This window comes from Salmo trutta, chromosome 19 (assembly GCF_901001165.1).
Source record: "Salmo trutta chromosome 19, fSalTru1.1, whole genome shotgun sequence".
Taxonomy (NCBI): Eukaryota; Metazoa; Chordata; class Actinopteri; order Salmoniformes; family Salmonidae; genus Salmo; species Salmo trutta.
In genome coordinates this window covers 25,531,889-25,552,943 of record NC_042975.1, presented here as the reverse complement: position 1 = coordinate 25,552,943, position 21,055 = coordinate 25,531,889, and positions in this window count along the sequence as shown.

The window sequence follows — 21,055 nt, the reverse complement described above, 5'->3', positions numbered from 1 at the left end:
TCACCTGATGTTCTGAAAGAGCTGCAAAATCTGGACCCCTACAAATCAGCCGGGCTAGACAATCTGGACCATTTCTTTCAAAAAATATCTGCCGAAATTGTTGCAAAACCTATTACAAGCCTGTTCAACCTCTCTTTCGTGTCGTCTGAGATTCCCAAAGATTGGAAAGCAGCTGCGGTCATCCCAATCTTCAAAGGGGGGGACACTCTTGACCCAAACTGCTACAGACCTATATCTATCCTACCCTGCCTTTCTAAGGTCTTCGAAAGCCAAGTCAACAAACAGATTACCGACCATTTCGAATCGACCTTCTCCGCTATGCAATCTGGTTTCAGAGCTGGTCATGGCTGCACCTCAGCCATGCTCAAGGTCCTAAACGATATCTTAACCGCCATCGATAAGAAACAATACTGTGCAGCCGTATTCATTGACCTGGCCAAGGCTTTCGACTCTGTCAATCACCACATCCTCATCAGCAGACTCAATAGTCTTGGTTTCTCAAATGATTGCCTCGCCTGATTCACCAACTACTTCTCTGATAGAGTTCAGTGTGTCAAATCGGGGGGCCTGTTGTCCGGACCTCTGGCAGTCTCTATGGGTGTGCCACAGGGTTCAATTCTTGGGCCGGCTCTCTTCTCTGTATACATCAATGATGACGCTCTTGCTGCTGGTGATTCTCTGATCCACCTCTACACAGACGACACCATTCTGTATACTTCTGGCCCTTCTTTGGACACTGTGTTAACAACCCTCCAGACGAGCTTCTATGCCATACAACTCTCCTTCCATGGCCTCCAACTGCTCTTAAATACAGTAAAACTAAATGCATGCTCTTCAACCGATCACTGCCTGCACCTGCCCGCCCGTCCAGCATCACTACTCTGGACGGTTCTGACTTAGAATATGTGGACAACTACAAATACCTAGGTGTCTGTTAGACTGCAAACTCTCCTTCCAGACTCACATCAAACATCTCCAATACAAAGTTAAATCTAGAATTGGCTTCCTATTTCGCAACAAAGCATCCTTCACTCATGCTGCCAAACATACCCTCGTAAAACTGACCATCCGACCGATCCTAGACTTCGGCGATGTCATTTACAAAATAGCCTCCAATACCCTACTCAATAAATTGGATGCAGTCTATCACAGTGCCATCAGTTTTGTCACCAAAGCCCCATACACTACCCACCACTGCGACCTGTACGCTCTCGTTGGCTGGCCCTCGCTTCATACTCGTCGCCAAACCCACTGACTCCAGGTCATCTACAAGACCCTGCTAGGTAAAGTCCCCCCTTATCTCAGCTCACTGGTCAGCATAGCAGCACCCACCCGTAGCACGCGTTCCAGCAGGTATATCTCACTGGTCACCCCCAAAGCCAATTCCTACTTCGGCCGCCTCTCCTTCCAGTTCTTTGCTGCCAATGACTGGAACGAACTACAAAAATCTCTGAAACTGGAAACACTTATCTCCCTCACTAGCTTTAAGCACCAGCTGTCAGAACAGCTCATAGATTACTGCACCTGTACATAGCCCATCTATAATTTAGCCCGAACAACTACCTCTTCCCCTACTGTATTTATTTATTTTGCTCCTTTGCACCCCATTATTTCTATTTCTACATTGCACTTTCTTCCACTTCAAATCTACCATTCCAGTGTTTTACTTGCTATATTGTATGTACTTCGCCACCATGGCCTTTTTTTGCCTTTACCTCCCTTATCTCACCTCATTTGCTCACATTGTGGTCCCGTGTGGCTCAGTTGGTAGAGCATGGTGTTTGCAAAGCCAGGGTTGTGGGTTCGATTCCCACGTGGGACCAGTACGGGAAAAAAAAAATGTATGAAATGTATGCATTCACTACTGTAAGTTGCTCTGGATAAAAGCATCTGCTAAATGACTAAGATGTAAAAATGTATATAGACTTATTTTTCTACTTTATTATTGACTGTATGTTTGTTTTACTCCATATGTAACTCTGTGTTGTTGTATGTTTTAAACTGCTTTGCTTTATATTGGCCAGGTTGCAGTTGTAAATGAGAACTTGTTCTCAACTTGCCTACCTGGTTAAATAAAGGTGAAATAAATAAAATGAAATAAAAAAGGAGTCATAATACCCACAAAACCTAGCGGTCAAACAATGAAATGGTTCCAATCATTTTTCCACCATTCATTTTTCCCATAGTAAAAAACAACAACACTTAAAATAAGGACTGTGTTTCTTGTACGCTTACCCTGGCGTGACGTTTTGCTAACCATGACTTAACAATGTATTCGACTGTATTTACCCCTAAAAATGAAATTCTAAATAGCTGCTAATGTGGCTATCATAAAGAACTACAAATGCAATGATGATCTGGACGAGACTCCCGAATCAAGGAAAAGGTAAGAATCTCTGGATTAACTATCTAATGTTAGCTAAATGTAGTAATGAATAAATTGGCTACATTTATTTAAATTGACAATTCTGTGAACTGTCTTGTGCAACTTTTAAATTAACAAAATACCTGTTAGCAAAGGTGTCAGCTAGAGATGACATTCAAGAGCTTGCAGAGATGTGTAGTCTTGCATGTTGTCTACTATGACGCTAATTAGCATTTTCAAATCTGAGAGTAAATAGAGCTGAATATATTGATAAAAGTCACCTTGTCCGAGAGAGATTTACATGGTTATCAAAACATCATGCCAGGGTAAACCTACACAAAACACAGGCCTTATTTTAATTTCCAATGGGGAAAAATAAATGCTGGAAAAAGGAGGCTAGTTAGCATAGCATCTCTCTTCATTGAATACAGGCGGTTGACATCAACAACCCTCATCTAATATAAAACAAATGATTACAATAATGAGATGTATACACCAATCCAAAGAAAGGATAGGTTGGAGCTAGACAGCCCGCCATGCTGCTTTGTGGACAACGACACCTGTACAGTCGTGGCCAAAAGTTTTGAGAATGACACAAATATTAATTTTCACAAAGTTTGCTGCTTCAGTGTCTTTAGATATTTTTGTCAGATGTTACTATGGAATACTGAAGTATAATTACAAGCATTTCATAAATGTCAAAGGCTTTTATTGACAATTACATGAAGTTGATGCAAAGAGTCAATATTTGCAGTGTTGACCCTTCTTTTTCAAGACCTCTGCAATCCGCCCTGGCATGCTGTCAATTAACTTCTGGGCCACATCCTGACTGATGTTAGCCCATTCTTGCATAATCAATGCTTGGAGTTTGTCAGAATTTGTGGGTTTTTGTTTGTCCACCCGCCTCTTGAGGATTGACCACAAGTTCTCAATGGGATTAAGGTCTGGGGAGTTTCCTGGCCATGGACCCAAAATATCGATGTTTTGTTCCCCGAGCCACATAGTTATCACTTTTGCCTTATGGCAAGGTGCTCCATCATGCTGGAAAAGGCATTGTTCGTCACCAAACTGTTCCTGGATTGTTGGGAGAAGTAGCTCTCGGAGGATGTGTTGGTACCATTGTTTATTCATGGCTGTGTTCTTAGGCAAAAGTGAGCCCACTCCCTTGGCTGAGAAGCAACCCCACACATGAATGGTCTCAGGATGCTTTACTGTTGGCATGACACAGGACTGATGGTAGCGCTCACCTTGTCTTCTCCGGACAAGCTTTTTTCTGGATGCCCCAAACAATCGGAAAGGGGATTCATCAGAAAAAATGACTTTACCCCAGTCCTCAGCAGTCCAATCCCTGTACCTTTTGCAGAATATCAGTCTGTCCCTGATTCTTTTTCCTGGAGAGAAATGGCTTCTTTGCTGCCCTTCTTGACACAAGGCCATCCTCCAAAAGTCTTCGCCTCACTGTGCATGCAGATGCCTGCTGCCATTCCTGAGCAAGCTCTGTACTGGTGGTGCCCTGATCCTGCAGCTTAATCAATTTAGGAGACGGTCCTGGCGCTTGCTGGACTTTCTTGGGCGCCCTGAAGCATTCTTTACAACAATTGAACCGCTCTCCTTGAAGTTCTTGATGATCCGATAAATGGTTTATTTAAGTGCAATCTTACTGGCAGCAATATCCTTACCTGTGAAGCCCTTTTTGTGCAAAGCAATGATGACGGCACGTGTTTCCTTGCAGGTAACCATGGTTGACAGAGGAAGAACAATGATTCCAAGCACCACCCTCCTTTAGAAGCTTCCAGTCTGTTATTCGAACTCAATCAGCATGACAGAGGGATCTCCAGCCTTGTCCTCGTCAACACTCACACCTGTGTTAACGAGAGAATCACTGACATGATGTCAGCTGGTCCCTTTTGTGGCATGGCTGAAATGCAGTGGAAATGTTTCTGGGGGATACAGTTCATTTGCATGGCAAAGAGGGACTTTGCAATTAATTGCAATTCATCTGATCACTCTTCATAACATTCTGGAGTATATGCAAATTGCCATCATACAAACTAAGGCAGCAGACTTTGTGAAAATTCATATTTGTGTCATTCTCAAAACTTTTGGCCATGACTGTAGTTTATCAAAGATTATGGATATACTGACAAGATACGTGTCTCTCTGCGCTAACAATGGGAAACTGCCAAAATAAAGGAATCACCAACATAAAACGTGTTATTAGGGCGTTGGGCCACCATGAGCCAGAACAGCTTTATTGCACCTTGGCATACATTCTACAAGTGTCTGGAACTCTATTGGAGGGATGTGACACCATTCTTCCACGATATATTCCATTGTTTGGTGTTTTGTTGATGGAAAACGCTGTCTCAAGCACCACTCTAGAATCTCCCATAAGTCTTAAATTGGGTTGAGATGTAGTGACTGAGAGAGCCATGGCATATGGTTTACATCGTTTTCATGCTCATCAAACCATTCAGTGACCACTTGTGCCCTGTGGATGGGGGCATTGTCATTCTATGGGGGCACAGTCATGGTAGGCAAAATAATGGCCTGCCCAGCATTTTTATACATGACCCTAAGCATGATGGGATGTTAATTGCTTTATTAACTCAGGAACCACACCTGTGTGGAATTACCTGCTTTCAATATACTTTGTATCCCTTATTTACTCAAGTGTTTCCATTGTTTTGACAGTTAGGGACAGATTACAATTGACCGGGGTGGAGGAATAGTCCAAAATAGGGGAGGGTTGTCCAACTTTCTTCTTTTTTTTTGCTTTGGGGAGGGTTGTGTGTTTTGGAATTTTTTTATTGGACCTGCCTGGAGCATATGTGGACACATTGTTATGTGTTAGTTTACATTCGCTCTTTTGCAGATTTTACTAAATAATTTTTTCCCATCCTAGCCAAATTTCCTCATGTGCTTGCATGTTCCTCCCTTACATAATGTTAAATTTCACTGCTATGCGGACGACACACAGCTGTACATTTCAATGAAACATGGTGAAGCTCCAAAATTGCCCTCGCTAGAAGCCTGTGTTTCAGACATAAGGAAGTGGATGGCTGCAAACTTTCTACTTTTAAACTCGGACAAAACAGAGATGCTTGTTCTAGGTCCCAAGAAACAAAGAGATCTTCTGTTCAATCTGACAATTAATCTGGATGGTTGTACAGTCGTCTCAAATAAAACTGTGAAGGACCTCGGTGTTACTCTGGACCCTGATCTCTCTTTTGAAGAACATATCAAGACTGTTTCAAGGACAGCTTTTTTCCATCTACGTAACATTGCAAAAATCAGAAACTTTCTGTCCAAAAATGACGCAGAAAAATTAATCCATGCTTTTGTTACTTCTAGGCTGGACTACTGCAATGCTCTACTTTCCGGCTACCCGGATAAAGCACTAAACAAACTTCAGTTAGTGCTAAATACGGCTGCTAGAATCCTGACTAGAACCCAAAAATTTGATCATATTACTCCAGTGCTAGCCTCCCTACACTGGCTTCCTGTTAAGGCAAGGGCTGATTTCAAGGTTTTACTGCTAACCTACAAAGCATTACATGGGCTTGCTCCTACCTATCTTTCCGATTTGGTCCTGCCGTACATACCTACACGTATGCTACGGTCACAAGACGCAGGCCTCCTAATTGTCCCTAGAATTTCTAAGCAAACGGCTGGAGGTAGGGCTTTCTCCTATAGAGCTCCATTTTTATGGAATGGTCTGCCTACCCATGTGAGAGACGCAGACTCAGTCTCAACCTTTAAGTCTTTACTGAAGACGCATCTCTTCAGTAGGTCCTATGATTAAGTGTAGTCTGGCCCAGGAGTGTGAAGGTGAACGGAAAGGCTGGAGCAACGAACCGCCCTTGCTGTCTCTGCCTTGCCGGTTCCCCTCTTTCCACTGGGATTCTCTGCCTCTAACCCTATTACAGGGGCTGAGTCACTGACTTACTGGTGTTCTTCCATGCCGTCCATGGGAGGGGTGCGTCACTTGAGTGGGTTGAGTCACTGACGTGGTCTTCCTGTCTGGGTTGGCGCCCCCCCCCTTGGGTTGTGCCATGGCGGAGATTTTTGTGGGCTATACTCGGCCTTGTCTTCGGACGGTAAGTTGGTGGTTGTAGACATCCCTCTAGTGGTGTGGGGGCTGTGCTTTGGCAAAGTGGGTGGGGTTATATCCTGCCTGTTTGGCCCTGTCCGGGGGTATCATCGGATGGGGCCACAGTGTCTTCTGATCCCTCCTGTCTCAGCCTCCAGTATTTATGCTGCAGTAGTTTATGTGCCGGGGGGCTAGGGTCAGTCTGTTTCATCTGGAGTATTCTCTTGTCTTATCCGGTGTCCTGTGTGAATTTAAATATGCTCTCTCTAATTCTCTCTTTCTCTCTTTCTTTCTTTCTCTCGGAGGGCCTGAGCCCTAGGACCATGCCTCGGGACTACCTGGCATGATGACTCCTTGCTGTCCCCAGTCCACCTGGCCATGCTGCTGCTCCAGTTTCAACTGTTCTGCCTGCGGCTACGGAACCCTGACCTGTTCACCGGACGTGCTTGTTGCACCCTCGACAACTACAATGATTATTATTATTTGACCATGCTGGTCATTTATGAACATTTTAACATCTTGACCATGTTCTGTTATAATATCCACCCGGCACAGCCAGAAGAGGACTGGCCACCCCTCATAGCCTGGTCCCTCTCTAGGTTTCTTCCTAGGTTTTTGGCCTTTCTAGGGAGTTTTTCCTAGGGAGTTTTTCCTAGCCACCGTGCCTCTTTCACATGCATTGCTTGCTGTTTGGGGTTTTAGGCTGGGTTTCTGTACAGCACTTTGAGATTTCAGCTGATATACAAAGGGCTATATAAATACATTTGATTTGATTTTGATTTTGATTTGATTTGATTTATTGGGTGTTTTGGTACTTCCCTTATGCACTATGCTTTTCCATGTGCTAACTTTTACTATACCACAGGTCAGTATAGTCTACCAGACTAAGGGTCTATCCTGCCCTCTATCCACTATTCATAGTGACAATAGTGGTAGGTGGATCATTTGTCCAGATCTGCAATAGGCTAACTAGCAAACATACATACAAATATTCAAAGCTGCATACATTTTTTTAAATGAATCGACAAGAACAAATAAGAATATCTGATGGGCAGCAGAGAGGCCAGGTGCATCATTGCGCATTGAAAGAACAAAATCTCCCCTAAATCTCCCCTATTGATCTTGTTTAGGGACAATAGAAGTATCATACAATGCAATGAGTAATTGCATTATTGTTTTCAAATGAGTACAACAGTGAAAATGTCATTTGAATAACAGAGCAAAAACCCTGTGATTTGAATGTTTCATTCGATTTGGATCAGTTGTGGGTCTACTCTCAACATATTTTTTTAAACCTTTATTTAACTAGGCAAGTCAGTTAAGAACACATTCTTATTTACAATGACAGCCTAGGAACAGTGGGTTAACTGCCTTGTTAAGTGACAGAATGACTGATTTTTACCTTGTCAGCTCAGGGATTCAATCTAGCAACCTTTCAGTGACTGGCCCAACGCTCTAACCACAAGGCTACCTGCCACCCCAAGGTTTATAAGGTCAAAAAAGGCACAGTAGCAGGCCAGTTGTCTGTATTTTACTTCTGATACGGAATGCGCTGTCTGTTGCAGGTCATCATTCTCCTAAATCCTCCTATAACAGTGTGTCCACATATGCTCCAGGCAGGCCCAATTATTCAGGAAAGCTTATCACGTGCTCTGCGTCCTCTTCAATCTGAGCGTCTATTCCTCACGCACCTAGAACCTTACGTTTCAATATAGCATAAATATTTATAATTTAACTTTAATGTATTACCTTTTATATGTGGCATAAACACAACCTGTCAAAATGTTTTCATCTGATTAGGCTACTTCAAAGGTCTCCTGTAGGCATGCGCACGTTCATGCAAAATAATATAAAATATAGTTCCATAATCCTCAAAATGACTTCACATTAGCCAGGTTTCCATCCAAACTTTTTATGCGAGTAAAGTAGCCAACATGTCGGATAAAAAATGTCACCACATCATGGGAAAGCATGCAGTTTATACAAAATAGCCTCCAACACTCTACTCAGCAAATTGGATGCAGTCTATCACAGTGCCTTCCGTTTTGTCATCAAAGCCCCATATGCTATCCACCACTGCGACCTGTATGCTCTCGTTGGCTGGCCCTCGCTTCATATTCGTCGCCAAACCCACTGGCTCCAGGTCATCTATAAGTCGTTGCTAGGTAAAGCCCCACCTTATTTCAGCTCACTGGTCACCATAGCAGCACCCACCCGTAGCACGCGCTCCAGCAGTGTAACGGCTGTCGGGAGAGAGAGTAGACCAAGGCGCAGCGGAGTTAGTGTTCATCATGATTGTATTTAATTAACGTAAGAACACTATACAAAAACAAGATAACCGACAGCAAAACAGTCCTGTTCGGAAATAATCTAAACAGAAACAATTACCCACAAAACCCCAACGGAAAAACAGGCACTTATGTGTGACTCCCAATCAGCAACAACCAACAACAGCTGTGCCTGATTGGAAGCCACACACGGCCAAAATCAATGAAACAGACAACATAGAAAATGAACATTGAATGCCCACCCAATGTAACACCCTGGCCTAACCAAAATAAAGAACAAAAACCCCTCTCTATGGCCAGGGCGTTACAAGCAGGTATATTTCACTGGTCACCCCCAAAGCCAATTCCTCCTTCGGCCACCTTTCCTTCCAGTTCTCTGCTGCCAATGACTGGAATGAACTGCAAAAATCATTGAAGCTGGAGACTCATATCTCCCTCACTAGCTTTAAGCACCAGCTGTCAGAGCAGCTCACAGATCACTGCACCTGTACATAGCCCATCTGTAAATAGCCCATCCAACTACCTCATCACCATATTGTTATTTATTTTATTTATTTTGTTCCTTTGCACCCCAGTACTACTTGCAGACTCATCTTCTGCACATCTATCACCCCAGTGTTTAATTTGCCATACTGTAATAATTTCGCCACTATTGCCTATTTATTGCCTCACCCCCCTTATCCTACCTCATTTGCACACACTGTATATAGATTTTCTCTATTGTATTATTGACTGTATGTTTGTTTATTCCATGTGTAACTCTGTGTTGTTGTTTGTGTCGCACTGCTTTGCTTTATCTTGGCCAGGTCGCAGTTGTAAATGAGAACTTTTTCTCAACTAGCCTACCCGGTTTAATAAAAGTGAAATATATATATTTTTTTAAATACATATTAAATGAATCTGAACTTCACAGGGTGGTGACAGTGATGAGGCTGATGCTCCTTTCAATAAATATCGAGGGTCTTGATGATGATGATCAATGTTTGGGTGCCATTTGACAAATAAAAATTATCTTGCACTTTTGTCCATAATAATTTCATAATGTACTGTAGTAGAACTGTATCTGCAAGCTGTTGGCTAGAGCGCATGTGCCAATACCAGAGTGGGCACATTCGCTATACCTACGCAACATTTTTAGTGACAAGAGTTGAAAATGTAACTTGTATTTTTTATTCAGTGCATGGGAATTTAACCTCAAAATATATTTTTGTGTGCACTACATATTAAAGCACAGACTTTTATCTGCAACAAGTCAATTTGATGGAAACAACTCTGATGGGAAATTGCCAGCATTTGGGTGAAAAAAATAACAAAAATTCATGAAAGCTGACTAAATAAAATTGTACTATGCCAAATTGTCCAGGAGAGGCTGTCTATCATAGCCTACTCCCTGAATTCGCTCTTCAGAACCTTGCACTTTCTGCTAAGGAAAGAGGGACAGATGAGCCTTGGCCAAGGCTACTGCGAAGATGGAGGCCTTTTTCATTGAATTAAAACAAGAGTTATAGAAAAAAGAGTAGGCCTATAGTAAAAAGCCTACAATGGGAATTTATACTGAAAAAATATGTAAACGCAACATGTAAAGTGTTGGTCCCATGTTTTCATGAAATAAAATATACCAGAAATTTTACATTCTCCCAAAAATCTTATTTCTTTCAAATTGTGGACACAAATTTGATTACATCCCTTTGCCAAGATAATCCATCCACCTGACAGGTGTGGAATATCAAGAAGCTGATTAAACAGCATGAGGATTAAACAAGGTGCATCTTGTGCTGGGGACAATAAAAGTCCTCTTGAAAATGTGCAGTTTTGTCACACAGCACAATGCCACAGATATCTCAAGTTGAGGGAGCATGCAATTGGCATGCTGACTACAGGAATGTCCACCAGAGCTGTTGCCAAATAATTTAATGTTAATTTCTCTACTATAAGCCACCTCCAATGTTGTTTTAGAGAATTTGGCAGTACATCCAACCAGCCTCACAACCACAGACCATGTGTAACGACGCCAGCCCAGGACCTCCACATCCGGCTTCTTCACCTGCGGGATCATCTGAGACCTGGACAGCTGATGAAACTATGGGTTTGCACAACCAAATAATTTCTGCACAAACTGTCAGAAACTGTCTCAGGGAAGGACATCTGGGGTCTCACCAGGGTCTTGAACTGACTGCAGTTCGGCGTCGTAACCAACTTCAGTCGGCAATTGCTCACCTTCGATGGCCACTGGCACGCTGGAGAAATGTACTCATGTATGGTGTTGTGTGGGCGAGCGGTTTGCTGATGTGAACAGAGTGCCCCATGGTGGCGGTGGGGTTATGGTATGGGCAGGCATGAGCTACGGACAATGAACACAATTCCATTTTATTGATGGAAATTTGAATGCAAAGAGATACCGTGATGAGATCCTGTGGCCCATTGTCGTGCCATTCATCCACCGCCATCACCTCATGTTTCAATATGATAATGTACGGCCCCATGTCGCAATTCCTGGAAGCTGAAAATGTCCCAATTCTTCCATGACATGCATACTCACCAGACATGTCACCCATTGAGGATGTTTGGGATGCTCTGAATTGACTTCTACAGCAGCATGTTCCAGTTCCAGCCAATATCCAGCAACTTCGCACAACGATTTGAAGAGGAGTGGACAACATTCCACAGGCCACAATCAACAGCCTGATCAACTCTATGCAAAGGATATGTGTCGTGCTGCATGAGGCAAATGGTGGTCACACCAGATACTGACTGGTTTTCTGTTGAGACATTTTCATTGGCTAAATTAAATTAGATCTGTTTTTTTAATTGTGTGCTCCTTATTTTGTTTAAGATATGTTATAAGTAGGTGTATAGTAAAATAAATAATGTTAGACTATTTCTGTAATTTGTTGGGTATGGTAGGCACTAGTTTGTTCAAAACATGTGTGAAGGTCTAAACCAGTTTGCAAGTGTTTTGTTTCATTCATTTGAGCCATTTTCCTTGGCCAAATTAAGTTCCAACTGTAATGCTGTGTTTGGGGTAATATAATAGCCTGCTCATATTTTCCCTATAAACAATGGCTTGACTTACTTTTTATATTACCCTAATAAAGTTTAGAAACTTTTGTGAAGATGTGGGTATTGATAAGCTTTAGCTACTGCAAGCCTATGATATGAAGGCAATGTGCACCAGAGCTCCAACTGACTCTGACAGTTGAATTTGAGGTGAGGAAGAATATTTCAGGCCTACCAGAATTACTCCTATAAAATAACAATATAATGCTTATCTTCATAAAAAATATTCTGATAGAAAATTAACGAATTAGCCTCCTTGTGTACAGCCGTTCTGCCCCTGAGCAAGGCAGTTTACCCACTGTTCCTCGGGCGCCGAAGACGTGGATGTTGATTAAGGCAGCCCCCCGCACCTCTATGATTCAGAGGGTAAAATGCGGAAGACACATTTCAGTTGAAAGCATTCAGTTGTACATTCAGTTGCACAACTGACTAGGTATCCCCCTTTCCCTATATCTGTATAGCAGAAGCAGTAGCCATCTGACATTTAAAAAAATATGCTTGTCGGTGTGGTACCGATAGCATATCGCTATCTCTCTGGGGCTAGGCCTTCATATAGGCTATATTTCGTTTTTTATATTAATTTATCATTTGTAATTTATACAGTGGATACCTAAGCCTATAGACCTATGTATGCAATGCCCTGATGCATTTAGTGCTCAAATTTCCGACCGCTGAACCGTGAGGTGGACAATTATTGTTTAAGGAATGTAGCATAAAAAAACAATAACAAATAGACTATAAAGTTCTGCATATGCTACACATCAAACACAAGGAATAGTGTTTTTGTTCAAATCTGTTTTTAAGGACATGTAAATGTGGCTCATTTGGCCAATATCGATCGTTTATTGATGTCGCTGGCTGCGCCATGTTGGCTCTGAAAGCATATGGATGTCCAGTAAATTTCTCATTTGTCCGGTAAGTTAAAATCTTCCAGGTCACGTTGTCATTTACCAAATTTTCCTAAAGGAAACCGTGACATGTGCATATTGTTTTTATGCAGATTTTAGAATATTCGCATGGAAATCCATCGCCAATTGAATGGAAACCTAGACACCCTAAAGACCTTGGCAAATGCACTAGTTAGTTCAGTGTCACTTTGATTATGCCAGCACGTTATGGTTCACTAGCAGCCCCAAACATCTAATAAATAAACTACAGACTAGGGTTGAATATTTTCCGGTATTCTACAAAAAAAATAATAACTTTTCTCCCAGGTAATACAGTATTTCCTGCCCAAAACCGGAAGTGTCATTCTAAAGCATAAAAAGCATATTAATAGCCTATGTCTGGATTTTATTAGCTTTGATTGACATGCAAATTCAAGTCTGATGCTATCTGAGCCTGATGAGCCATACAGTACATTAAATCAATTTAATGAGCCCTACATTAAATAAATGTTATGAGTCCAAGCCCAAAAAAGCCCAAATGATTGAGACATTATCCAATACAATATGATATAGGCTACCACACATTACGCATGGCAGAAAAACATAAAAGCCTATAGATGTAGCTATGTAAAAAAAAATAAGGTGACCCTGAAAGCCAGGTGGAGATGTGTAAATTGGACGCTCATTCAAACCTTATATTACCGTAGCATATGCTGCAACAAATGTAGGGGCCACAATGGAATTAAGTCCACGACTTTATTGTGCAATCCCGGTCACTTTTTAAATTATTTGTGTCTGTATATATGTATTTTTTGGGACAAATAAAATCAATCAATCCAAACTGTGCTGCGGGCAATTTGAATGTTACAAAACACCAACAACTTTAATTACATTTAGAGATTGTCAAATCAAGCCTTTGATACTGGGTAAGCAACCCTATAGTGTAGGGAGGGATGTGTTTTCTGTTTGTCAAGATTGGCATAGTCTCTTTATTGTGGTGATGAAAACACAAACCATGATATTGAAGTGCCCAACGTTGGTATGTTTAGTTTTTTGGTTGTGTGGTGCACAGAAATCTGTTGGTGGGTAATTCATTGCACATATTTCATATAATTTTAAATATAGCATTAAAATGTAGCATTAAAATGTGGAAAATCTGATTTCCCCTTAGCTGATCACTGTCTGCAACCAACAAGCAGGGAGAGTAAGCTCCTCTATGGTGGTCGATGAACACTCAACCTTCTGGCCCATAGCCCTGCGTGGTATCTACTGTGCCACAAAAGTGAAGTAGATATCCACGTTTATAAACACAGGGTCACTACAGTTATTGTACTTTGTGGTCGTAAACATTATTTTTAGTTATTTTTATGAGGGGTGAGGGTGTTCAATTTATTTTACAGTACATGGTGAGGGTCATGTGAAAATATTTGTAACATTGGGGAGAGGGGTGATTTGTTTTAATGACCCCCCACAGTAAATTTCAATCTGTCCCTTACCTGTATATGAGAAACAATTAAGTATATGATGAGAGCCACTGACTTCAACCTACATCAATATGCACATTCTCACAGGTTCATGACAGTGGAGGACAATGACATAGACAAACGCAATTTGCTCAAATATCTCTCATCTGGTCTAACCTATTTCTTGCAATGTGCACATATGTATTTTGCCAGTGTAACAGTACACTTCAGTTTAGCTAAGCAATCTCTAACCTCAGCAGCATATCTAACTTGTGCCTGAGGACAGGGATCTAACTAAAGCTAACCTCAGTTCTGAGAGAAGAGAAATATTGCCATGATAATTTATTAATCCCCAAAAATATAGTTTACTTATAGGTCCAGATAGTGGGTAAGAGATGCTGGATTGTTTTTGTTTTGGAGGTCACATAAAAATCCAAAAGTCTTTACAATGCAAAGAAGTTTGAAAAGTGCTGAGGTTTGCCAACCAGACAAAGCCAATTAACCCTGTTATGGTGTTTCTCTTTCTGCCAGGCAGATTGTGGAATGTATTCAGAGGAAACGGCGATGCCAGCCAGGAAGGGCATCAGAGCTGCACAGGAATTTCCTTTCACGTCTTCGCCAAAGGCTATTATTTCAGTGATTCTTTATTTGGTCATATTTTAACTACGGCTACAGCCCAAGCCTGATGACACAATCCTTCTGGAATTCAACAATTTGTACAGATTTCAGAACTGCAATGTAGCGTTTTTTAAACGTTTTTTTTTTACCTTAATTTAACTAGGCAATCTTATCCTGATCTCAAGGTTCCAAATGTCCAAACTGAATTTGGTAAAAGGGCTTTTATGTACTCTGCGCCATCGACTTGGAATGCCTTACAAAATGCTTTTAAACTGGAAGAACTTGGCCGATTGGTGTTTTTAAATCATTGATGAAGGATTTTGAGGATGATTCCCTGACCTGTCAATGTTTTTAATTTGCTGTTTTATGATTTTGTTATACTCCTGTGAATTCTATGTTTCTTTACTAAATTGTCTGTAGTTTTTCATGTTGTCTGTCTGTAATTGTGCAATGACTTGGTGCGGCCTATCTTGGCCAGGACGCTCTTGAAAAATATTTCAAATCTCAATGAGCTCTTCCTGGTTACATTTTTTTTTTAAATAAGGTTGACACAGTTTGTCTCCCAAAGCTATAAACAGAGCATGTTTGGCCTTCGACAATGTGACACATTTCTCAGAATAACATCTGCTAAACACGTGTATGTGACCAATAAAATGTGCTTTATTTAATAAGCCAGTCAGTCAATGCCAGAGTCGCCAGTCATTCTGTAAGGAAAGGAATTTCCTACCATTCCTAGTCAGGGTGATGCAACTGTTTATGGTCTTCCATTCAACCCTAAAAACATGTCAAACTATTTGTTCCATGTATGGTTGCTTTTAGTGCATGTGTAATTCAGACCAACTTCCATGGATACTGGGAGCTTTGTTTTTAAAGCTGCACTTCCACATATGTCCAGCAGATGTCAGTCTCAACCCTTTTATTTTATTCTTCACTGAAAATCTCATCTTTTTGTAAAATGTACTTTTTCCCTTTGGGAATGAAATCCACTCTCTTTCCCGTTCCCAATGTTGTTGATCTTAAAATACCACCGGTACAATTTGTAGAAAATATGGAGAGTTTGGTGAATTTCAGCAAGCTCCCGGTATGCAGTGTTCATGTGATGCCTATTATTTTCAAATAAGTAAATGTTTTAATCTTTCTTTCTCTCTGTTCGTTTTAGTGTGCACTGTGTGTGTGTGTGTCTACGTGGAAGAGGGTTGATTTAGGGGTTAATGGAGTACCAGCTGTCCTAATACAGGTTTTTAGGGGCAGGTGTGTAACACCCCCCTCCCTTCCCATCACTTTCCTCTCCCCAAAGCTCATCTCCATTTAGTCATGGGTCAGAGGTCACTCCCTAAATCAGTAGGCCCATGCCGCTCGGGGAATAAGACAACATGAAAGACATGATGGGGGTGATGATGCCTCTGAGCGAGACTCTGTTGTCCTATAACCCCCCTCTCCCACTCAACCACCCACTCACACAGTCACACACACCCCTTTCCTCTCCCCCTGGTCTGGTACTTTCGGAGAACAAAGCCACCCCAATTGGCCAGGCTCTCGCTCATTAGCCATGATCAGCTCTGTGCAGATGGCGCTGGGCTAACCACTAGGCTAATGGCTGTTTGGATTAACATTCTGCTGCCAGACACCCACCCAGCACCCACAGGAGGGGACGGCCAGGCCAATTACCAATTACCAATCCTAATCTTGATGGAGGGGCCTGGTGGGGTGGGGTGAGGGAAACACCTCTTTCACTGATTACTCCCTCTTTTTGTCTCACTCCTCAATTACCATTGTGTCAACACATGTGGTCTTCAAAGAGTGTTTTGTATGGTGTATCGGATGGTGCTGTTGTTTTGGGTCTGAAAGTTTAACAGTCTTTGTGTGTGTTTCTTTTTGTGTTGGAAGGTATATGTAGATGTGAGGATGTGCGAATTGTAGGCAACATTCTGTTTCTCTCTTTTTGTTGGTCTGTCTTGCTGTCAAATTCTTTGTGTCACTGTCTGTTCTAAGAGCCTCTCATACATAAGTTTAATATTCAAGCGGGTCGTAAACTAAAAGCAGGGTTGCCTGCACTCCTCTACCAGCTGTGGCTCTTGTACTTACATTAACCCCCTCTCTGCTACAGAGTGCATGGTAATTATAAAACACGGACCAGCCTAACCCCAACCCCCAGCCCAAGCAGCTACCCCTTTCTTGCCTTTATGGGTCCCAATTCTAGCCCCCCAAACCTCAAGGCCCCCTTCTATTTTGTCAGATTCTACCCTGTTCTGTACTGGCCTTGGTAACTTGCAGGTGCATATAACGGCCATGCATCCTTCCTGGCATCAATGCCATTGAAATGGAACAGGCCACTCTTTACAGTGACATACTTGTCATCTGCCCGCTGGACACCTCAAATCACCCTGAGTGTGTGCGCTGTATGTGTTTTCTCTCTCTCCCTGTGTTTCTGCGTGATGTAGGTATTTCTCTGTGTATATGTGTACTTACACACAGCAGATGGCCTGAGCGCCTCCTGAGCACACTGATCAGCTTAGTGTAGGCCAGGGCCAGTGCCTGTGAACAGAGTCAACCGTGTCAATCGTAATTAGACTTGTTTATGTCCTGTGGATCCATTCTCCTAATGTTGGCCAGTGCAGTTGGAGCCATTATGGGGACAAGCAATTATAATTGTAGAAGACCTTGAGCCACTGTGGTGACAGTTTCACAGTGCATTAAATCTTTGAATAAATAGACATTCACTTGCGTTGGGCCAGTGATGACAGTCAGGTTCAGTCACCATGTGTTTGTACAGGACTTACTGTATGTCCTTGGTACTTGTTACAGTAAAGCAGGATGTTCTTTGTCATACTTTGACAGCCTCAACCAGGATAATCATCTTCACTATAGGCTATAATGAAGCATATTGTTCGTCAGGCTTTATGTATTGTTTAACATTCAGCAACCCCATTTCTTCAGTGTGTGTTATTTATTTATGAATCTTTATTTAACTAGGCAAGTCAGTTAAGAACACATTCTTATTTACAACGACAGCCTCGGGGGTTAACTGCCTTGTTCAGGGGCAGCACGACAGAGTTTTACTTTGTCAGCTCAGGTATTCGATCTAACAACCTTCCGGTTACTGGCCCAACACTCTAACCGCTAGGCTACCTGCCACCCCTGTTACCAGAAGCAAAGCATTAGATGTAAGTCTGAATGAACAAAGGAATTATTCTCTAAAATATCAGCAGCTCGTTCACTTATAATAATACATATACAGCACCAAAGAGTTCACCTTTGTCGTTTCAATGGGAGCAAATGAAGCATAGTGGGCAGAACAAGCAAGAAGGTGGGCAGAGCCAAGCATGAGCTAGTGAGATCCTATTGGTGCATTCTAGCATGTATTTGCATATTTCCATTAAGGAACACCTGGTCTGTGAAGTGCGTGTGTGCAATAACAAAATTTGCCCATGCACTCATTGTAAACAATGACATTTTTGGAAACTTTGGCTTTGGGTCACGTCTACAAAACGTAGTGCACTCTGTTCATAACATATTGTAGTTTTGGGAACAGACAACTGTATTGAGATCTGGATTTTTTTCATTCATCTGTGTGTGTCTTTTAACCCAGTCTTTATGTGTGTGCCAGTGCATGTCTTGTATGGTGTTTGTGTGTCTTTTAAGTTGCTGTTTAAACACACAAGGAAGTGTGTGTGGCTGGGAGGGAAAGCTGTTTAGGGCTCGGTTATTTTTAGCAACTGCAGGTCAAAGTAATAACTCTGAGTCTTCCAGCTCTAACCACTCTTTCTTCGATCCACAACCACTATGGGCGTCCCACCCTAACCCACCACCCAACCCAGCCTCAACCAGTATCCAGCCTCACACATGTCTAGTTACAGCTTTACAAACACACATACACAATGTCAAAACCACTCACCACTGCTAATTAAAGATGACACACAGACACCTTAAGGCTCTACTGGGCTGTACTGAATTACAAGTGTATCCCCCCTAACCCCTGTCCCCCAGGCAAATCCCTTTCATACATATGTTCACTCTTTCCAAAAACTCCACTCCACACCCATTGGCCCCGCAGACTAAATAGAGCATGTGGTTCCTGAGGCCAGGACCAAAGAAAATGGAGCAGCAGCTGCAAGAGAGAGGAAACGCTGCTCTCACTGTTCATGAAGGACTCTCATACAGGAGTATGTGACAAGGCCAGCACTGTGCATTCAGAGTCATGTACAATGGCCCTATCTATAGCAAATAATGTTATGGCTTTGGGACTAAGAGACTGGCTGGGCCTGGCTCCCCAGTTTCAATCAGAATGAATTTTTTCCCCACAAAAGGGCATATTACAGACAGAAATACTCCTCAGCACTTGGTAGTTAAATGAACATTCAATTCTCTGGCAACAGCTCTAGTGGACATTCCTGCATCCACATTAAGGCATCTGTGGCATTGTGTTGTGTGACAAAACTGCACATTTTAAAGTTACCTTTTATTGTCGCCAGCACAAGGTGCACCTGTGCAATGATCATGCCGTTTAATCAGCTTCTTGATATGCCACACCTAGTGGGATCAGGCATTTTAGTAACCCTGTTCCACTGCTACATAGCTGAACGTTGAATACTGTATCAAATAAGTTCTATTTGAATGTGTGATGCTAACATTACAGCAACTGCCCTGTAATTGAATATTCACATGCAACTCAAACTTTAATGCTTCTCTTCCATTGCTTTCAATGCTCTTATCTTGGCTCAAGAACAAGTCATGCACACATATCCCAACTAAGCATTTCTATCCCTAATAAAACCACGCAAAATAATATATTAGGGAGGGATGGCAACCCAGAATTTTACTGTGGCATTGTACCATGATGTGGAGTACCAGTCAGGGAACACTAATGCCAACCATTCATACTGTTGCCCCTGAAACCCAGTTGCTAGGAGACCCTGTCCCACCATCTGCTGCTATTGAAATAGAGCAGGAGGTCCGGGCACATCCGAGAGCCCGGTGACGATAACCAGCTAAGGCTAATACCCTCTTCAGACATCCAATGTACAAAATGTCGAACTGCATCTATTTTTACACATTATGTACCAGAATTAGAGAGTCCAGCAGATGTTGGGACAAATTATTTTGTCTCATGGGATAATAAATGCATGCATGAACAGTTGTCAGTTATGGAAGTTTCTCTGAAATCCATCTTAATGGTGCTATCCTAGCAGCTGGAAAGTCAAAGCATACAGTGCCTTCAGAAAGTATTCACACCCCTTTTCCAACTTTTGTTGCGTTACAGCCTGAATTTAAAATGTATTAAATTGAGATTTTATGTCACTGGCCTACACACAATACCCCATAATGTCACAGTCGAATAATGCTTTTAGATTTTTATATTATATTATTATATTCTATTTATTATTATTATTATTATTATTTTTCTCCCTTTTTCTCCCCAATTTCGTGGTATCCAATTGGTAGTTACAGTCTTGTCTCATCGCTGCAACTCCCGTACGGACTCGGGAGAGGCGAAGGTCGAGAGCTGTGCGTCTTCCGAAACACCACCCAACCAAGCCACACTGCTTCTTGACACAATGCCCATTTAACCCGGAAGCCAGCCGCACCAATGTGTCGGAGGAAACAACGTACACCTCGCGACCTGGTCAGTGTGCACTGCGCCCGGCCCGCCACAGGAGCCGCTAGTGTGCGATGGGACAAGGACATCCCTGCCGGCCAAACCCTCCCCTAACCCGGACGATGCTGGGCCAATTGAGCGCCGCCCCATGGGTCTTGACTGCGACAGAGCCTGGACTCAAACCCAGAATCTCTAGTGGCACAGCTAGCACTGCGATGCAGTGTCATAGACCACCGTGCCACTCGGAAAGCCCATTGTTTTTTTTTTTTGTTTTTTTTACCAAATGAATAAAAAATGAACAGCTGAAATGTTTTCAGTTAATAGGTATTCAACCCCTTTGTTATTTTAATTTTATGTGCCTAACAAGTCACATTATAAGTTGCATGGACTCACTCTTTGTGCAATAATAGTCTTTACCATGATTTTTGAATGACTACCTCATCTCTGTACCCCACACATACAATTATATGTAAGGCCCCCCAGTTGAGCACTGAATGTCAAAGACATATTCAACCACAAAGATCAAGTTTTCCAATGCCTCGCAAAGGGCACCTATTGTTAGGTGGGTAAAAGAAAAAAAGCAGACATTGAATATCCCTTTGAGCTTGGTAAAGTTATTAATTACGCTTTGGATGCAGTGGCAGTTCTAGACCATTTCAACTGGGGGGGCCAAGCTGGGGCCAGTTGT